Genomic DNA, 17434 nt, shown 5'->3' on the forward strand with positions numbered 1-17434 from the left:
CCCATGCTGGTTGGCCTCAGGGCTCAGGAAGGATTTTGCAGAGCAACTGGGTGGGTTTGAAAAGAGATCTTGCAAGTTCCCCGTCACCCCCCAAAGCTGCCTGGCCAGGGGCCTGAGAAGCCAGCAGGAGTCTGTGGGTGAAGCCATGTCAGGGGCTGAAAGGGCAGATGCAGAGGACCCAGGAAGGGCCAGCCGTTGGTTGCTGGCATCTCAGGGGACGTCTGCCATAGCAGGGCACAGTGGCCTGAGAGGTAGCAGCCACCCCTGGGAGTCCGGCAGTTCACTGCTGCGGGGCCCAGGCACATGAGGGGACCCTCCACTCTTCCCTACCACCGCCCCAGAGCAGAGGAGCCAATAAAGCCCCCCGTTCCCACGCAAAATATTTCAAAGGAGTTGGAGACTCACACCTGGTCAGACCAGCCCTTGAGAAGAGCTTGGGTTCGACTCTGAGATGGAAGACCTAGAGTGTAGGCTGGTGTCACACACACCAAAAAGAACTGTGCCCCAACTAAAGGCGATGGGAAGCCATAGGCTCTGGCCAAGGGGTCTTGAAGGGACCTGGGGCTCTGTGGGAAGGGGGGCTCCACATGGCACAGCTGTGGTACAGGTACTGGGAGACGTACAATGAGGCAAGGCTCCCCCATAAACAGGCCCCACTTGGCTCCTCCCAGCTGGAGCTGGAAGCCTGGGAGGGAAGTGGTCTCTCCCTCGAGGCCTCGAGAGCCTGTGGGGCAGGTAAGGGGCGAGAGATTTTACGGGACGTGGAGGCCTGTGGAGGAGACAAGCCAGAGGGGTGAGGGGCGAGAGATTTTACGGGACGTGGAGGCCTGTGGAGGAGACAAGCCAGAGGGGTGAGGAGGAACATCAGTCCCTAGAGGGACCTGGGCAGACACTAGCTTTCACTAAAGTTACTTTTTTTTCCATCATGAACTTTTTTTTTTTTTTTGGTGGGGTCTCACTCTTGTCACCCAGGCTGGAGTGTAGTGCCATGAACTCAGCTAACTGCAACCTCCACCTCCCAAGTTCAAGTGATTCTCCTACCTCAGCCTCCCAAGTAGCTGAGATTACAGGTGCACACCACAATGCCCAGCTAATTTTCTTATTTGTAGAGATGGCATTTCGCCATGTTGGCCAGGTTGATCTCAAACTCCTGACCTCAAGTGATCCACCTGCCTCGGCCTCCCAAAGGGCTGGGATTACAGGCATGAGTGCATAATTAGCCTGTGCCTGGCCTAATTTTTGTTTTTAAATGTCTTATTAAAATATCATTTATCTTGATTCCTGGGATTTCTGGCCCCTCTTAAATTTGGCACCAAGGCCAGCATCTCACTGACCTCTCCCCAGTCCTCTGGGTATGGCAGGAATGGAAGCAGGGGCCACAGAGGATGGCGGCTGCTCTCTCCACAGGGCACCCAGGCTGCTCCTTTCTCCCTATCCCCCTCCCCCCCACCGCGTATGTGCCGCCTCCACGCCCTTTCCCCCACTGGGCGGGGGCCACCTCCCCGAGCTCCAGGTGGTGGGCTCCAGCTGATGTTGCGGGAGCCTTCCCTGGGGTTCCTGGGTCACTGGATCTCAGCCAGGGTCACCTCCTAGAACTGATCCCTAGGATACCCAAGCCCACACAGGGTGCAGGTGCCTCTGAGGGAAAGGCCCTGGGGAGGGCTTGTGGGGGACACAGTGCAGCCCCTCTCCCTGTGTGACCCCAGTCCTTTCTCTCTCTGTGTGGGGGGAAGTCCCCAGATAAGGCACTGAGCATCTGGGTTCATTTACAGCCTTCTGGGTCACAATGGCCTGTTCATCACTGAGGAACTTTATACCCCATATAATAATCATTTCAGGGACAGCACCTCCATCTCAGTGGTCTCATAGGCAGGTCCTGCTGTGATCCCCATTGTACAAATGGGGATAGAGGCCAGAGAGGTGAGGCCACCCGCCCAAGTCACTCAGCTCATATCGCAGAGCTGGCAGAGTTCCTGAGTACTTTGCACAACTGCACCAAATGCGATGGATTGGGATAACTAGATCAAGATGTAATTTCACAGAAATAAAGGGAAGGCCTTGTACTTTATTCCAAATACCAACTCTGAAAGGAACCGGACAATAAAGAATAGTGCCAGCTCAGCAGCACTAGTGATTGAGAAAGTCACAGGGCTTTAGTTAGGCCAACCAAAGCTCTTCCCTGTCCCTGTCCCCGGAGCTGATGGAGCTGACATGTGCACTTCTGCGGCCTCAGTTTCCCCTTCTGCAAAGTGAGAGTTCCTGATTGGTGAGGGCCTTGCATCCTGATGCCCACCCCTGCAGTGGCCGTGGTGAGGGCTTCCACGAGGAAAGCTGACCCTGTGCAACTCCAGCAGTGCCCCCATCGGGGGAGGGTTAAGACTAGTGGGTGCCAGGCTGGGACCCGGGTCTGAGAGTCCTGCAGGTACTTCCAGGCAAGGAGTCCCCATCGGGGTCAGGCTTTGTGCCAGGGCTGAGATCCTGGAGGAACCAGACTTACCCCAACTCAAGTCCACAAAGGGAGGGTGTCATGTGAGCTGACAGCCACATGCAGTGTGATGCCTGCAGGAGAGAGACTGGGACAGGGAAAGCCCAAAGGGTCTACACAGAGGATGAGTGACAGGTGTAGGGGACACCTGGAAGGGGACTCCCAGGCATAGAGTCTCAAGAAGCTCCAGGTGGCCCACAGGGCTGGAGCAAATGAGTCCTGGGGCCAAGGTGGTTTGAGAGCAGGCTAGACAGGTACCAGGCCCAGACCCAGAGAACTCATCCCTGGGGGACAGACTCATCTGGGGAGTCCTGGAGGTTGTTTGCAGGGAATCGATGAGACCAGTCTTGGATGGGTGGGGGGGCAGGGGTGTGAATCCAGAACTAGAGACACCCCAGGGAGGGTGTTGTGGTGACCCAGGCAGTTTGGCTGATATGAGGACAGACTCAGGAGAAGGGGGAACAGCAGAGGGAAGAGCAAGGACAACCCTGGGTTTTTTTGATAAACAGTGAAGAGAACACTGTATGTCAGCACATCCTGTGTTTTAAACAAAATGCCCAAGGGAAGTGGTGGTCTGCAAAGCATCCCAAGAAGGCAGCAAGGGCTTGGCTTGGTCTCCCCCAAGGCCATCCACTCACTGACTTGCTCATAAAGGCTTACTGGGGGCCAGGTTGGGGGACACAGGGAGGGTGGACCAAACGGAGGGGGACTGTCCAGTCAGGAGGACAGGTCATGGCCCATTTTTGGAGCAATAAAAGGGGAGGGGGTTCCCCCTCTGCAGTGGAGGGATGCCAATACTGGTCTCACAGATCGAGCAGTACTGGCTGGTGATGGGTGCCCCTCAAAGTCAGCAGTGCTAGTGGAGAGAAGACCAAAGGCTGTAGAGGGGAGCCCCTGGGGGACACGAAGGGAGAGGCTGACAGACCACACGGTCCTTGTGGCTCGCCTTTATCCTCAGATCCAGGAGGAGTCTTTGGAGAGATTTGGGTAGGAGACTGATCATCAGATTTGTGTGGTTCTGGTGAGAGGCTGGTGTAGACCAGATTAGAGGAGGGAGGCCCAGGGCAGAGAGTGGGGGTAGCCAGGTCTGGGGGAGGTGAGCAGCCTGGAGGAGGCACAAGTTTAAGCCACCCAGGGGCCCAGATTGCTGTGAAATGGGTGGGTGAAGCTGAATTGGGGGCACCAGAGGCTGATGGGGAGTAGCAGGCATTCTCGGGCCTGCCGGAGGGAGACTGGATTTCAGAAACATGTATGATAAATCATAAAAATGTACATTCCTGGGCCAGGCGCGGTGGCTCAAGCCTGTAATCCCAGCACTTTGGGAGGCCGAGGCGGGCGGATCACGAGGTCAGGATATCGAGACCATCCTGGCTAACACGGTGAAACCCCGTTTCTACTAAAAATACAAGGAAATTAGCCGGGCGTGGTGGCGGGCGCCTGTAGTCCCAGCTACTCAGGAGGCTGAGGCAGGAGAATGGCGTGAACCTGGGGGATGGAGCTTGCAGTGAGCCGAGATCGTGCCACTGCACTCCAGCCTGGGGCACAGAGCAAGACTCCGTCTGAAAAAAAAAAAAAAAAAAAAAAGTACATTCCTTTTAATCAAGTCATTCCACTTCTAGAAATCTGTCTTGGAGACACAAAATTTCAGCTAAAAATTCTTAATGTGTGGGAGGCTGAGGTAGGAGAATCGCTTGAACCTGGGAGGCAGAGGTTGCAGTGAGCCAAGATTGTGCCACTGCACTCCAGCCTGGGTAACAGAGCGAGACTATCTCAAATAAATAAATAAATAAATAAATAAATAAATAAATAAATATGTTCATGGAGGGTAAAGTGGAAACAGCCTAAATGTCGAACATTAGGGGGAAGTAAAATAAACTCTGTTACATCCATGGGAGAGACATTAAACATTGAAGAATTGAAGATAAGTATGTTTTTGACAACTGTAATGACATAATAAACATTTTAAAACATTTAAATATTTGAAACATTTCTATTTTAATTTACAGTAAACTTTACTCTTTTTGGTGTAGCTAATAAAACCTAGTATAATTTTTTAAAATATCATTGACTCATGTAACTATCACGATTGAAATACAGAATATTTCCACCACCACCCCCAAATTTCTCTAAGCACCCCTTCTTTAGAGACACAGTCTCACTGTGTCACCCAGGCTGGTGTGCAGAGGTGCAATCTCGGCTCACTGCAACCTCCGCCTCCTGGGTTCAGACGATTCTCTTGCCCCAAACCCTTGAGTAGTTGGAATTATAGGTGTGTCACCACACACGGATAATTTTTGTTATTTTTAGTAGAGACAGGGTTTCGCCATGTTGGCCAGGCTGGTCTCAAATTCCTGGCCCCAAGTGACCCACCTGCCTCAGCCTCCCACAGTGCTGGGATTACAGGGGTGAGCCGCTACTCTCAGCTCTTTTGTGCCTCTTGTAGTCAAACCCTTTCTGTACCCCAACCACAGCAACCACTGATCTCTTTCTGACCCTATACTTTTGCTTTTTACAGAATATCATAGAAGTGCAAACGTAAAGGATGTGACTGTTTTTTAAATTAAACTTTTTATTTTGAGATAACTGTAGCTTCTCATGTAGATATGAGGAATAATACAGAGGGATCCTCGGTACTCCGGGCCAGTTCCCTCAAAGGTAGCATCTTGCAGCTACAGTAACGGATCACAGCCAGGATATTGACACTGATACAGTGACAACCAAAGTTTCCCTCCCAAACATCCCTCATGCTGCCCTTTCACAGAAACACCCACTTCCCACTGTCCCAAACCCCTCCTTGACCCCTGGCAACCACTAATTTGGTCTCCCCTTGTATAATTTTGTTATTTCAAGAATGTTCTGCACATGGAATCATACATTATGTGACTTCTAGGGACTGGCTTTCTCCCACTCAGCATAGTTTTCTAGGTGTTTCTCCAGGTGGCTCGGTTGCAACATAGTTTGTTCCTTTTTAATGCTGAGTAGAAGTCTAAGTATGTAACCTTCTGAGTCTGGCTTCCTGAGGTCAGTGTAACAATGTTGCAATTCATCCCAGTTCCCTTATGGATCAATAGTTTGTTCCCTATTATTGCTGAGTCTGATTCTATTTATGAAGGTGTCACAATGCATTCACCAGCTGAATGACAATTGGGTTGTTTCCACTTGTGTCTGTGGTGTGTGTGTGGTGTGTGGTGTGTGTGGTGTGTGGTGTGTGTGGTGTGTATGTGGGGGTGTGTGTGGGGTGTGTGTGGTGTGGTGTGGGTGTGTGTGGTGTGTGGGTGTGTGTGCTGTGTGCGGTGCGTGTGGTGTGTGTGGTTTGTGGGTGTGTGGTGTGTGTGGTGTGTGGCGTGTGTGTGGTGTGGTGTGTATGTGGGGTGTGTGTGGTGTGTGTGTGGTAGGGGCATGTGGTGTGTGTGTGGTGTGTGATGTGGTGTGTGTGTGTGGTGTGTGTGATGTGCGTGTGTGTCGTGGGTCAAACCAAATGTTTCTGCTTCTTGCTAATGGTGAATAAAACCAGTGTAAATATTTTCAAACAAATTTTTGTTTACACATAAGTTTTCATTCCACTTGGATAAAAACCTAGGACTAGGGTTTGCTTGATACGCATAAGCATATGTTTATTAGAAATTGCTGGCCGGGTGCAGTGGCTCACGCCTGTAATCCCAGCACATTGGGAGGCCAAGGTGGGTGAATCACAAGGTCAGGAGATCGAGACCATCCTGGCTAAAGATGAAATCCCATCTCTACTAAAAATACAAAAAATTACCCGGTAGTGGTGGTGGGCACTTGTAGTCCCAGCTACTTGGGAGGTTGAAACAGCAGAATGGCATGAACCCAGGAGGCAGAGCTTGCAGTGAGCTGAGATCATGCCACTGCACTCCAGCCTGGGCCACAGAGCGAGACTCCGTCTCAAAAAAAAAAAAAACAAAAAACAAAAAACAAAATTGACAAATGGTTTTTAGAAGGGAAGTTGGTTGCGGTGGGGACATAGGGGTAGGGGAGGGTTCGGTTAATGAAGCCTACCCTAGCACAGCTGGAAAATGGGCCTGTATCCCAGCACCGAGGTGCCCAAGCCCTGTGCCCAGACCTAAGCTAGACAGGGTCTCAAGATCACAGTCAAGGATCAGAAGTGACATCTGCTGCTCCAGAACCTTCTGTTCATGCAGCCCCTGCCTCCTCCTCAGGGATCACCAGGAACTTTTCAAAATGCTGGGTGCAGAGCTATGGCCAACTGTAGGGCACCGCCAGACACTCGGAGCTCAGAGGGACCCAGGGGTGGGCAGGATTGGCAGAAGCTGGAGGTGGGTCCTTACAGAACACACCCCACCTGCTGCCTCCAGACCTTGGACATTTCAGGGGGGCTGGGCCAGTTACAGGGAGTGAAAGGGAAATGGGGACCCTTCCGATTGCTGCCCTGGGACCCTAAGATCTTGTGTAGTGACTAGGAACCTGGAAGCACAGCTGTCCCCAAGAGGCCTTCCTGGGTCCCTCCTCCATGGACAAGACTTCAGACTGGACAGTTACTCATCCGTTTTTCCATCAGTTTGTCCATCCATATATCTGTCCATGCACACCCCCATCCTTCCACAAGCCCCCTGAGGTATCCTGGGGCCCGACCTATACAGACCCTCAGCTCCTGATGTCCCAGGCAAGGCAGGCTCGGCCTCACCCAGCCCCGGTGAGACCTGAAGTGTGCCTGCTCATGCACCGTGGGAGAAGGGGGCTGTGGCACTGGGGTCCCCTGGGAGTACTTGTCCCTGCCCAGCCCAGAGCTCAGGCTGCAGGTGAGACCCTCTGTGAAGAAGACAAGGGGCAGTGGATACTGGGGATTCCACATCGGCAAAGGTGACCTGGTGGCAGTGGCAACCTCAAGCAGGCCTGGGAGCTGGAACCAGGGCTGGAGGGCAGAGGGAGGAAGTCATGCTGGAAGATGGGTGTGAGCAAAGGCACAGGAGTGACCTTAGCGCTCCTTCTCTCAACAGGGATATGGCAGGTGCACACAGGCCCCCCACAAAAGCACCCTGAAGGATCATCTCAGAGACCCTAGAACCTGTCTGCCATGCCACCTGCCCTGCCACTCTAGTCACCACCCAGAAATTCCTTCTGTTCTGCCACATGACTGGGCCCTGCACTGGGCCAGGTCTTCATTGGGATAGGGGACAAGGGAGGGAGAGGGTCTGGGCCCTGAATGGGACACAGGCAGTGACCCCTAGTAGAAAAGACTGAATGAGCAGAGGATGTGGGGAGGCAGGTCCAGGGCAGGGCCCTGCATGGTGCACAGTTCTCTGGGGTGGATGGTAGACAAGGGCTGTGAAAACGCACACTGGGCTGGGCCAGCAGGCTGACGTGTCCTAAGCCCCAGAGTCCTGTAGAGGGGCAGGAACAGGGACCAGAGGGAGCAAGGCTGAGAATGAAGGCCCTGAACGCCTCAGATCTGGCCAGATTTGCAACTCCTAAAGGCAGCTGTGTCCTGTGTTGAAACGCAATTGAGTGGCCTTATTTTCCCTGAACATTTATAAAACATGGGACATGTTATCCAGCTGAGCCACTCAGGGATTCTGTGGGGACCACGGCCGGGATCATGGTCCCATTTCACAGGTAGGATAACTGAGGCCCAGAGCAGTTAAATCCCAATGAGTCAAGCAGAGCCAGCTCAGGGGTGCCCTTTCAGCCCAGGGCCTCCCATCTGAGAAATGGGGAGATCAGGAGAGGAAGGGGCCTGCCCAAGCTCACAGTCGGAGCACACCTGTATGGAGCACACCTGTAGGGAACATACTTGTATGGAGGGTGTCTGTATGGAGCACTGCCCTCTGCCAGGCACCAGATATGCTCAGGCGGGGTGACCTCCCTTTACCATTCCCCAGCTCTGACCCCATTTCAGGGATGCAGAAAAGAGGCCTCAGAGCAGAATCAGGCAGAGTCAGGGCTACGGAGCCTGATGGCCACTCCTCCCCTGAATGGCTAGGCGGACGAAGGGCAGCTGGCAAAGGCATGCAGGAGCCCAGAGCGTGTTCCTCCAAGTGGAGCCTCTGCTGTGGGAGCCCCAACCCCAGGGTCAGACAGAAAGTGTCCTGCCCAAGCTCAGCCCTCAGCAGCCCTTGACCTTGGGCAATTTGATTACCTTCAATGGGCCTCAGTTTCCTCATGTGTACGGGGGGGTGATAACATTCTCTCCCCACAGGTGGTTTTGGGGATTAAATGAGAATGCCTAGGGAGCGCCAGGCCCATGGGGACCCTCACCTAACCCCAGCCATTGCTGTTATCTCCTGGGTTCTTGCCCAGACCTGTGGCTGACACACTGTGTGATCCTGGGCAAATGCCTTTCCTCCCTGGGCCCAGCCTTCCCTCTGGTCAAGGAGAAGCTGGGTCAGGGATCCTGAGGGCCAGCCATTCAGGAAACCACCTTAAACCAACATGGTGAAACCTCGTCTCTACTAAAAATACAAAAGAAATTAGCCAGGTGTGGTGGCACACGCCTGTGGTCCCAGCTACTCAGGGAGGCTGAGGCAGGAGAATCACTTGAACCCAGGAGGCAGAGGTTCCAGTGATTACACCACTGCACTCCAACCTGGGTGACAGTGGGAGACTCCGCCTCAAAAAAAAAAGCATCATCCTGCTTTGGTAAGAGATGGAAGTCTGTTCTTCAGGATTTCTAAGAGTGAGAATCTTATTGTCTTGTGTAAAACTCCACTGGGGCAAGCGTCAGAACCGAGGAGTGACCTTCTTGAACCCCTGGACTCTTTTTGACTATGTGAACCCCCCCAGTGACAGTTTCCTCACAACTGAATTCTAATCTTGAGCGCTGCACTTCCCAGAATGTTCTGGACAAGGCCTGGTACCGTCCCTGCTGCAGTTCCTGGAGGGAGAGCAGGGTGTCTCCTTGGGGCTGATGTGGAGTCTTTGGGGCACGAGGGAGGCTCCTGCGGGGAGGATGACAGATCTGTTCACTTGTGGACTGGACACAATTCCGTACTGTAGGCTGCCCTCTGGATGTGAATTCTAGATCCACAGGTAATTAACAGCAGACATTCCTCTAAGATTATGTCTGTCTATGGTTATGTTGGTTTGAAAAGTGTTTTGGTCATTTGAGTCTTCATACTTGGTAAGCAAACAAAAATAAACTGGAAAAAATTCTGAATTTGTAAAGCGGTATCAACGGTGTACATACATTCTAACATCAACAAAGTAAGAGAGGGGCCAGCATCTGGGGGGCCAGCAGGTTTTGTCCCTCTTCCCTGCCTGCCTGTGTCACTGTGAGAAGCATCACTGGTCCAGGCATACAGTAACAGCCTTGTCCTCAAGCTGGGGCCCAGAGATGTGAAGAATCCCTGCGTTTTCAGGGGCATCTTTGGTTCCAAAGAAGCAGCTGGGGATGCTGGAGCCCTGGTGCTTATTTGAATGTGAGTGCTAGCTCAGGAGATACTGGGGAGGGCTCCCTGGCTTCTGCCATCTCCAGTGTGTCCCACGGTCACCAACACTGAAGCCACTGTGCAGGGTGCAGGGGAGTCTGGCAGATGCTCCCGGGGTTGCAGAGAGGGAGGGCAGCGGAGTCAGCACAGGCTGGAGAGGGAACCTGCAGACACAGTCAGTCACTGGGCTGGGTCAAGGACCAGGGTGAAGATTCTCAGGGCTAGACCCAGAAGAGATGAAAGCAGACTGGGGGCTGCCCTGGGTTTCTAAGGCCTGTCCCTACCTGTGCAGAGAGAGAGGGACATGAGGAGGAGAGGAATCCAGGCCGTGGTGGACACAGCCCCTGATGCTCACAATGGGGCTGGGCTGTCCCAGCCTTGTCTGGCTTGTCTAATTTCCCTCCTGCCCCCAGGGAAAAGAAGGGGCTGTTCATGCAAATTCACTTCCCCCCGCCTGGATCCCTCAGACCCTGCCTGATCACTGATTCAGGAGTCCGAGAGGGGACCTCAGGACAGAGGAGGCTGAGGGAGGGGCTGCTCTGAGTGCAGGCCCAGCAGCATTGTGCAGGGAGCAGCTGTTGGGAACACACACAAGACCCTGCCAAGCCTTGAGAGCACCAGGCCATTGGGTCACATTCTGAGCACAGGGGAAGGCTCTGACTCTGCCAGTTGGAAGCCAGTGGGGCTCACCCAGTTGTGAGCAATCCCCAGACAGGGCCTGGGACAGGGCACGGCACTCCTTACTGGTCACAGGTCCAATTTCAGTGTACTCAGGGTCTGGGTACTTAATGCCCCAGGACTTGGCACCATCATTCAACACACAGTCTCCCAGGTCTCTGTGTGAGCAGTATCCTCAGGTTCACTTCACAAACACGGATGCACTCTCTGTGATTTCAGAGGCTTGCAACACAGAGGGAGAACTTCTCACTCCAAAGACAATCCTGTGAATATTAGGGGCTCAACAAAACACAAAACAGTGGGGCTCTCTGGCCTGGTGCGGTGGCTCCCAACACTTTGGGAGGCCAAGGTGGGTGGATCACCTGAGGTCAGGAGTTCAAGACCACCCTGACATACATGGGGAAACCCATCTCTGTTAAATACAAAAAATAAAAAAAAAATTAGCCGGGCATGGTGGCGGATGCCTATAATCCCAGCTACTAGGGAGGCTGAGGCAGGAGAATGACTGAACCCGGGAGCTGGAGGTTGCAGTGAGCTGAGACTGCGCCATTGCACTCCAGCCTGGGCAACGAGAGCAAAACTCCATCTGAAAACAAATAAATGTATTAAAAAAAAAAAAAAAAAGCAGGGCTCTGACAACACTCAGACATTTTGAGAACTAATCAGAGGAGGCGTCCTTGAAATAAAGTTGTAAGAGACAAGTGAGGATGTGCTACTCCTGGTGAAATAACAGAACACAGAAAACAATGAGCTTGCTTTCTTCTTTTTTTTTGAGACAGAGTCTCACCCTGTCGCCCAGGCTGGAGTGCAGGGGCATGATCTCGGCTCACTGCAAGCTTCACTTTCCAGATTCACTCCATTCTCCTGCCTCAGGCTCCCCAGTAGCTGGGACTACAGGCGCCCGCCACCACGCCTGGCTAATTTTTTGCAATTTTTAGTAGAGACAGGGTTTCACTGTGTTTAGCCAGGATGGTCTCTATCTCCTGGTCTCATGATCCGTCCGCCTCGGCCTCCCAAACTGCTGGGATTACAGGCTTGAGCCATCGTGCCCGGCTATATGTTCATTTTTACACAACTTTTGCCGTAGACATGAGTGTGAAAATCACAAATGCACCCTGATGTTCCTGGTCAGGTTGGAGATTCCAGGAGTTGCCAGGGGCCATGCAGAAAATAGTGGCCCACACCTGAAGCCCAGCACATACAAAATTGTTGACATATTTTGGCATATTTGTTAATATAATCACCACAAACCCAGAAATGCTCAAATCCTGTGAGCTAAAACCCCCAGGGATAGTTACAAATAAGAACTCAGAGTATTGGCCAGGCACAGTGGCTCACACCTGTAATCCCAGCATTGTGGGAGGTTGAGGTGGGTGGATCACCTGAGGTCAGGAGTTAAGTGACCAGCCTGAACAACATGGTGAAACCACGTCTCTACTAAAATAGCAAAATTATCCAGGTGTGGTGCCAGGCACCTGTAATCTCAGCTACTCGGGTGGCTGAGACGAGAATTGCTTGAACCCAGGAGGCAGAGGTTGCAGTGAGCAGAGACCACGCCATTGCACTCCAGCCTGGGCAACAAGAGCGAAACTCCCTCCAAAACAAAACAAAACAAAACAAAAAAGGAACTTGGCTGGGCGTGGTGGCTCACGCCTGCAGTTCCAGCACTTTGGGAGGCCAAGGTGGGTGGATCACAAGGTCAGGAGTTCAAGACCAGCCTGACCAACGTGGTGAAACCCTTTTTCTACTAAAAATACAAAAATTATCTGGGCATGGTGGTGTACACCTGTAATCCCAGCTACTCAGTAGACTTGAGGCAGGAGACTCTCTTGATCTCTTGATCCTGGGAGGCTGAGGTTGCAGTGAGCCGAGATCGCACCATTGCACTCCAGCCTGGGCAATAGAGCGACACTCTGTTTCAAATAAAAAAAAAAAAAAAAAGGGAACTCAAAGTATCACTTGAGCACTAGTCTGGTTTCCTTCATCTGTTGCAACTTGCTTGTGCACCTGGTTCAAGACCCTCTGCACTCGCCTGGCCTCTCCTCCATCATCAACAGTCTCACTGCTCACTGGCATGTGTGGCCTGCACAGCCACCAACCCAGTGGACACACACAGCACAGAAAATGAGGACTGGAAGGAACACAGCATATGATTAGTGGTTGTTTTCATTGATAGGATCACTTTTCTCCAATCTTCTATAAATGATTATATTTTGACATAAGAATACTAAACAGAATAGAATGCTTTTCCTAGAACTGATTCCTGTTCTCTCAATAAAAGTTGGCTTTCCATCAAGCATGAATCCTCTACAGAAGATGGACACAGCAGCAGCATATGTGGACCCACGGATTTGGAAGATGTAAAGAAGATAGTGTCAATTTAGCTGGACTTCAAACATGGCAGAAGGACTGAGGGAATGCTACGATTGTATCACAGTATAGAGATAGGGCCATATGTACACTATTTCATGTGACATTAGGTGGCCTTTAGGTACAAGGCCAAGAACTCTGTTTCTCATTCATGTCCTGCTTTTTCTTTTCTTTTTTTCTTTTTTCTTTTGGTCACCCTTCTTCTGCCAAAAAGGATAGAACAGCAGCAGCTCTCTTCCTGCTTGACAACCAACACCGCCATTCACTCCAGCCACTGCCCAAGTCAAGCAAACTCTGCGAGTAAGTCATGAGCAGCACCACCAATGTCCTGAGAGTGACTCTGTGTCCTCCTAATTCCCCAAGGCCTGTTGGAGAAGTCTTCTGACAAATTAGAAGAGGAGAACCCAGATTTTGCCAATAGGAGGTTGCTTGTCTTCTCTTACTTGGAAATGTGGCTAAAGAAGTTGATATCCTAGGTTATCAACAATGCTCTGCAGGCTCTGGAAGCAGATGCATTCCCTCTAGGTGGTGGGGGCTTGTGTGTATGGGTCTTGGAGTGTGTCTGGGTATGAATGTAAGTGGGAGAACTGTGCTCTCTGCCAAAGCTCCAGTGTCCTGGGACAGGAGAGAGAAGCATGACCTTGAGCGCATTTCAAGCCTCCTTGCCTTACCCCAATCATGGATTCTGGGATGAGGCTTCTTCCCTAGTTCTCTAAGTAAGCATAACTTTGAAAGCAAAGTCTAGTGAAAAAAATGTCAAGAAGGAAAAGTCTATTTGATTCATAAACAGTTGTATAACTTCTTTTTTTTGAGACAAAGTCTCACTCTGTCGCTCAGGCTGGAGTGCAGTGGCTCGATCTTGGCTAACTGCAACCTTTGCCTCCCAGGTTCAACTGATTCTTGTGCTTCAGCCTCCCGAATAGCTGGGATTACAGGGGCCTGCCACCACCCCCGGCTAAGTTTTGTATTTTTAGTAGAGGCGGGGTTTCACCATGCCTCAAACTCCTGACCTCAGGTGATCCAATCGCCTTGTCCTCCCAAAGTGCTGGGATTACAGGCATGAGCCACTGCACCCGGCCTAGACATGAATAATTCTTTTTTTTTTTTTTTTGAGGCGGAGTCTCGCTCTGTCACCCGGACTGGAGTGCAGTGGCCGGATCTCAGCTCACTGCAAGCTCCGCCTCCCGGGTTTACGCCATTCTCCTGCCTCAGCCTCCCGAGTAGCTGGGACTACAGGCGCCCGCCACCTCGCCCGGCTAGTTTTTGTATTTTTAGTAGAGACGGGGTTTCACCGTGTTAGCCAGGATGGTCTCAATCTCCTGACCTTGTGATCCGCCTGTCTCGGCCTCCCAAAGTGCTGGGATTACAGGCTTGAGCCACCGTGCCCGGCCGACATGAATAATTCTTAAACAAAACATGAATTAACCAAATCTAGGGACACAGAAAGAAAAAAAAAAAAAAAAAAAAAATTAATCATCACCAATTTTGGTGTGTTCCAGGAATGCAAGATTGACTGAACATTAGAAAATCAAGGCTCACATCTGTAATCCCAGCACTTTTGGAGGCTGAAGCCTGTGGAACCCTTGAACCCAGGAGTTCGAGACAAGCCAGGCCAACATGGCAAAACTTTGTCTCTACCAGAAAATGCAAAAATTAGCTGGGCATAGTGGCACACACCTGTAGTCCCAGCTATTCAGGAGGCTGAGGTGGGCGGATCACTTGAGCCTAGGAGGTGGAGGCTGCAGTGAGCCAAGATCACGCCACTGCCCCACGGCCTGGATGACAGGTCCAGACCCTGTCACAAAACAAAGAAAAGAAAAAAGAAAATCAAGCAACACAATTCACCACACTCACAGAAAAAAGAAGAAAAGTCACTCACCATCTCAGTAGATGCAGAGAAGCATTTGATAGAATTCGCCAACATTCAGTTACAATAAAAATTTTCGGCAACTGGGAATGAAAGGAAACTTCCTTAATCTCATAAACTGCAGCTACAAAAACCTACGGTGTCATGCTTAAAGGCACAACATAAAAAGCCTCCCTTTTAAGATGGAAACCAAGCTAAGAATTATTTCATTATTTCCTTTCAGTAGTATAGGGGAAGTCTTAGCCAATGTAATAAGGTGAGAAAAACAAAACCCATAAAGATTGGAAAGGAGGACATGAAACTTTCATTGACAGAGCAGGAACATCGCCATCTTGGACAAGCACCATCATTTTAAAGTTCACCTTGATCAAAAACTGCCTAAATCCAAAGGGCATCAGCCTAATGGTTAAGGTCAGCATGACCATAAACTGCAAATAATCTCTCCGACCAGAAACATTCTAAACCCCTCCCTGACTGGAGACATGCCAGCCCCGAGATAACCTCCCCTCTGGCCAGAGAGACATTAGCCCCAAGATAACCTCCCCTGGGACCAGACTTCCAACCCCAGCATAAACTTCTCCCCCACACAGAAACATTCCAAGCTAGTGATAATCCCTCTCACCCTAAAAAACCAATAAATACTCTTAGTTTGTAATAGAGCGTGCCCCTGATGGAAATCAGCCAGAAGCCCCTCTCAGGTTTATTCTCCAAAATAAATCTGTCTTTGACTGTTGAGCCACTTTTCGTGTTTTGTCCCTCTTTCTTTAACTTTTACAGTCATTATTTGTAGATACTCGAGAAACTTAGGTGAATTGAGCAAGGTCATTGTAATACAGAGGTTATTAAAAATAACTTTTAGGCAAATAATAAAGGTAAAGGTTCTTGGTAAAAATTTTCCTGTAATAAAAAACAACCCCAAAACCATCTCTTTTCTAATTAAAAAAAAAAAAAAAAAGGCAGCTTAAAGGGCCTGGCCAGCAACCTTTAATATGCAAATACCAGCCATTAAAAACTGGGTTCACTCAATATGGCAATTTCCACCATCATCTCCTTGTCACCAGGTGTATCAAGTGTCATGACCACCTCCAAATAACACCATGTGTTCAAAACATGGCAATGTGCATTTGCATATTAAAGGGCTAAAGTAAAAGGGCCAGTTTTTGCTGGCTAGGTAAATAACACACCTGATCAAACCAATCCCCTGGGCCTTATGCAAATCAAACACCTTCTCCTCCAGCATCCCAATAAAAGCAACCACTTTTCTGACTCACACACAGATTCTAGTTATTCAAATTCCCCTCCCTCTGTCCCTGTATGGAGAAACTTTTTCTCTCTTCTTCTTTCCCTTTTTTTCTCTCTCTCCTCTGTCTCCTGTATTTATTTTTCTTTCTTGCCTATTACACCTTTTGCTCCTTAAAACCACTCCACCAGCCTGACCAACATGGTGAAACTCCATCTCTACTAAAAATACAAATATTAGCCAGGTGTGGTGGCACACGCCTGTAATCCCAGCTACTCTGGAGGCTGAGGCAGAAGAATTGCTTGAAACCAGGAGGCGGAGGTTGCAGTGAGCTGAGATCGTGCCATTGCATTCCAGCCTGGGTAACAAGAGTGAAAACTCTGTCTCAAAAAAGCAAACTAAAAACAAACAAAAAACCACTCCATGTGTGTTGGTGTCATTAATCCTATCAGTACAAAACAAAAACCCTGGTGTTCCTCCAGTCATCAAAGCTGCATCAACTGGAATCAAGGAATATATGCAAAAATCAATAGTATTTCTACATTACCAGCCACAAATAAAAAAACCTTTTCTGAAGTAAAATCGCTTGTAGTAGTGTAAACCAGAAAGCATCTGAGACAGGTCTCAATCAATTTAGGAGTTTACTCAACCAATTTAGGAGTTTACTTTGCCAAGGTTAAGGACAATGCCCAAGAGGAAAAAAAAAAACAGAATCACAGAAGCAGCCTATGGTCTGTGCCTGTCCCCAAAGGTGATTTTGAGGGCTTCAAAATTTAAAAGAGAAGGGTGAGTTGGGAGGATTGCTCGAGTCCAGGAGGTCAAGACCAGCCTGGGCAACATCGTGAAACCCCATCTCTACAAAAAATACAAAAATTAGCCAGGTATGGTGGTGCATGCCTGCAATCCCTGCTATACAGGAGGCTGAGGCATGAGGATCGATTGAGCCCAGGAGGTGACTATAGGTGCCTACCACCACGCTTGGCTAATTTTTTTGTATTTTTGATAGAGACAGGGTTTCACCATGCTGGCCAGGTTGGTTGTGAACTCTTGACATCAGGTCATCCGCCCGCCTCAGCCTCCCAAAGTGCTGGAATTACAAGTGTGAGCCAGAGTGCTCAGCCAAAAAAATAATTTTTACGTAAGCTAGTTAACCAAAAATCACCCCCTTACTCATGAACATTTTTTCATGAATTCATTCATTTCTGTTGGTATACATATGCTCATTTCAGTAGATAATGTGTATTGGAACCTGGAAGCTTATCCTCGTGGCAGAAAGTGTTCAGAGTCATGTCTCTCAGCTTCACTGGTGTAGGTAGAGCAGGCTGTGTGAGATTGGCCTGTTTGAATGAAGCCTGATTTTTAGGGAATCTCCTCAGGGAGAGTCACAC

The sequence above is a fragment of the Rhinopithecus roxellana genome, chromosome 13, assembly GCF_007565055.1.
Source record: "Rhinopithecus roxellana isolate Shanxi Qingling chromosome 13, ASM756505v1, whole genome shotgun sequence".
In the NCBI taxonomy this organism is placed as follows: domain Eukaryota; kingdom Metazoa; phylum Chordata; class Mammalia; order Primates; family Cercopithecidae; genus Rhinopithecus; species Rhinopithecus roxellana.